The following is a 4340-nucleotide window of genomic DNA, read 5'->3' on the forward strand; positions in this document are numbered from 1 at the left end:
CTCCTCAGAAGACTTGTTCTCCAGACCCCTCACCAGCCTCGTTGCCCTTCTCTGGACACGCTCCAGCACCTCAACGTCCTTCTTGTAGTGAGGGGCCCAAAACTGAACACAGTATTTGAGGTGTGGCCTCACCAGGGCCAAGTACAGGGGCACGATCACTTCCCAAGTGACTTGGGAATCAAGTCACTCAAGATCTCTTGATCTCTTGATCACTTCCCAAGACCACTTCCCAAGTAAATACATGTGAAGTGGTATTTCCCCTTATTTCAAAGCCTAACATTGGATATAGTTTGGAAAATGCTATAATTTTGAATACTGTGAAACCTCTCGTATTTTGACACCCACACACAGCTTTTCTGGCCTACAAAATAAGGTAAGAATGGAAAATAGCTCATTCTAAACTTCAGTCATGTTTAATGCTGAAAATAAAACATGTAGACAACCTTTAAATTCTTATAAATAATGATTCTACAGTCCAGAGCAATAAATGTGAAAACTGTGGTTTATGATAATGTATTCTGCAGTGACAGTAGAAAAATAGGTCATCATTTTGCAAAGGAGAGAAGCTATCTATCATGCTGAACACACTAGCAGGAAATTTGAAGTAGTTTCAGAGGCAGCTAGTCCAAGACATTGTTCTTCTGACCCCCCTGTCCCTGAGCACAACACGTGAATGAAGAGCTTGTCGTGTCCACCGTGCAGGGAGGGTTGCTACACGTGTCCATCCCAAGGCTTGTCGTATTTTGTGTTAGGAATCTACGTATCTTTCTGTCTGTATCGCAGAATATTGATCTGGGTGCCATTAACCAAACCATGTGAGTTTTACTGAAAAAAAAGAAGGAAAAAAAAAAGAAATGAAAAAAAGGTGTTCAAAGAACAGAAGTTACTATCGTTAGCTACGTGAAAGGCATGGTTAACTGCAAGCTCCTGCAGGTACAAGCTACCACAGAGCAATGAATGATGTTTTATCTTTACCCAGTTAAACACAGTTGCCCCAATATGTCTAATTAGACAGTTTTTCAGGCAAATAATTAACACTTTGGTGGCTGGACTACAACCAAAACCTGTGGATTACAGGGAAAAGTATGTGCAACCCATACCTCTCCATTAGCACTTGGTGAAGATGGTCAAGTCTCTGGCAGAATTTGGTTTTACCTTTGTCTACAAGGCTACAAGCGATGTATTTCTCTCTGCAGGTGTAGGGTGTGAGGGGAGGCTCAGTTCCATGCAACTAGTGCAGGATGCTGAGCCTGTGCTTTAATAAATATTTGACACAAATCCTTTGCCAGTCAGACAAAGACAAAGGTTCCTTCATTTAATTGGTTTTCCAAATTGTCAGTGTCTGATTCATTTTAGTCTGATGCTTTAATTTTTCTGTGATAATTGATTTATATGTCTTATCCACTTTATCATTAAGTTGCAAAAGAGGAATTCACCAAATCCCATTTTATTATGCTTTCGTGGTACTTTTTTTCCTTTCCACACTCTCTTTAGTAGCTGTTTTTCAGCAGGGAAAAACCTGCTCAGACTTCTTCTTGCTCTCAGCCTTGTTTATCTTTACCCAGTGTTCCTGAAAGTGCACTGCTTATTCAGTATGTCAGGAATAGTCTGCTTCTGCAGACTGATCTCTGCATAAACTCACAGTAATTGGCCTCCAACAGCCAATTTAACAAGTTTGGTGAAAGTCTTGCATCTGAACACTAGTTTTGGAATAAAAAGGCTAATGGCAAAGTCAACTAAGACCCATTTGTTACAAAGGTAAGTAAACTGCTTTGTCTTTATTTGACTTTGCATCAAATAGATGCCTATAAAAGGTCCAATAATAAATGTGCATCATAAAATCATTCTAGAAACATTGAAAAGAACATTTCTGACCAGTAAAGAAGGGTGTCTGCTCACCAGCAGTGGATGTCTAACACTAGGTTGTCTCAGCCAATAGTTTGGGCTTTCTTCGTATGCAGCCTTGAGCAATGAGCGCTTCCAGAGGGCTATTCACTGTCCTAGTCTGACATGTTATTGTTCTGTAGCAGCAGTGGCTGCACTACTCTTTGCAATGAAATAGCTGACGTCTGTTTCGTTCACCCCATTTGCTACTTCTGTATAAATATATATATATTAAGAGCCTGAAGGTATTCTTGCAAAGCTGACCTAGCAGGAATTTCCAGCAAAAAATTTTATAGAGGTAATATTCCTGAAAAGAGAGGCCCGTCACACAGTAGGATTGTGGCACGCCTGAATCACGGTCTTGGTTACCCCTTCATACTTGTAGACAGCCGCTTGGTTTGATACAGAAAACTTAATTCCTGGATTTTTTTGTTTAATTGTTTTGTTTGACAGTGCTTGGAATAAAAAGCTAAAAATCTAACTAAGGTCTCTTGAGGCAGCAGGTTCCAAACAAACAACACATGCCCAGTTTTTTGTGCATATTGGGGTTTTTCCCTCCTAGCAAGGTTTGGACTTGACTTAGTGTAATACATGCAACACTTCTTCGCAAAAAAGGGCCTTCAGAGAGAGGGGCTTCAGGTTTCGGTTGTCAGAATTATTATGAGGCCTGTTTTCATTTCATTCAGCTTCTGAATGGAGGGGCTGGTGAGTCCTTGAAGTGCGGGCATATATATGTATATGTTTAGATTTTGTATATATTCAAAAGCATATAACAAAGAGTTATTCACATGCCTAAAGTGAGAGAGGGAAGGAGGAAAAAAAAAAGGTCTCCAGCATAAATGGTGATTTTGAGTGTTTTCTACACAAACACCACTAAGTGATCAGAAGCATCTCTCTTGCTCCATTCATTAAAGCGGCCTCTTCTTCACCTAATTCCTTAAATACATGCGTGGCTTGGCTCACCTTGGACTTTAATTCTAGGCATCTACCTTTGAAATGTCCTAGTAAAAGTGAGAAAGAAGCCCTCAAATGTCATGAACCCAGACCACCATCCAAAGGTTTTCCAGCAAGAGCTGGTAAGCGGACCCCCCCCCAGCACACCAGTTCACAGCAGTAGACCCTTCAGATGTCCTTGCCATCAGCCTATCTCCTTATGTACCCCAAAGTATTGTCTGAAAAGGCTCCAAAGAGCAAAACAGGCAGGTGCACTGGTCTTTTATGATGGGAAAACACAAAGGAGGAAAGAAATCCTTGAGGGCAGACTTGTCAGAGACTTCTGTGTTCTCCCAGTCTAGCAGTGGGAAAGAAACAGGATTGAAGTAAGTCTGGGAATTTCCTAACCCCAGGCAGTAACAGCAGCCAATTCGGCATTATGGGTTTTTAGAGATATATATTAAGAGATAGATTATATATATATATTTTATTTGTCACAGCTGCTAAATGAATGCTGGGAGATTTCAAATTTCTTAGTATCTGGCCTTCAGATATTGTCTAGCAGCAGAATTCACTCCAACTTTTATTAGCTCAGAGTTACTCTGATCTAGTTAAAAGTTAAGCTACAGAAATTTCTCTTTGTCAATATACATAATATACGGATGCCATAACAGTATCTTAAAAATAAATATTTACTGCTTTATATGATCATCATCTCAGTTAGGTTGGGATATGTATGTTTAAGTATGGAACTGGGCAGCTGAGACATGATACAAAAATCTGACTGGATTCAGAGGAAGTTGTTATCAATGCCAAAAGAGCTTAACAGAGAATTACCTCATATTTTTCTTTCAAAAACTATCCTAGAAAACTCTATGGTGGACTGCTAAAGAAAGCAAGCTGGTAATAATTTTCATTTCAACTGTTTTCTCATGGCTATCTTGTGGTTTGACTAATAGGACCCCCAGGGATTTTGGTGTTACTGCATGGATTTCCCACACAATGTATGGTATGGGTTTGATTTTTTTCAGAGTGCAGATGGCTTTAGTTGTTAAGCTCTGCAAATTCCCACTGACCTCTCGTGTATGCACGGTTCTCTCCTTAAGAGTTGGTTCAATCTGCCTCCTCTGTCATTCCTCTTGCAGCAATTGGAAGATGTTTTAAGCCATTCTGGAAATAGACTTTTGGTGGTGGGCTCAGTCCCAAGAAAATAAGAATCTCCTCCTTGTTTCCCTGTGTTTTTCCCAGGGAAGGCAGTTTTCTGGCCAGAGAGAAAAATAAGGGGGGGGTCTCGGGCACAAAAATACTTCAGGAAATGTCATTGAATGTTCTAGTTCCTACTTCAGCAGTTGGTATCTTCTTGTTTTGCACTTTACTCTGTTTCTCTCTCAAACAAAAGCTACTCTTCTCGGGCACAAAAATACTTCAGGAAATGTCATTGAATGTTCTAGTTCCTACTTCAGCAGTTGGTATCTTCTTGTTTTGCACTTTACTCTGTTTCTCTCTCAAACAAAAGCTACTCT

This window comes from Aptenodytes forsteri, unplaced genomic scaffold (genome assembly GCF_000699145.1).
Source record: "Aptenodytes forsteri isolate BGI_AS27 unplaced genomic scaffold, ASM69914v1 Scaffold217, whole genome shotgun sequence".
Taxonomy (NCBI): domain Eukaryota; kingdom Metazoa; phylum Chordata; class Aves; order Sphenisciformes; family Spheniscidae; genus Aptenodytes; species Aptenodytes forsteri.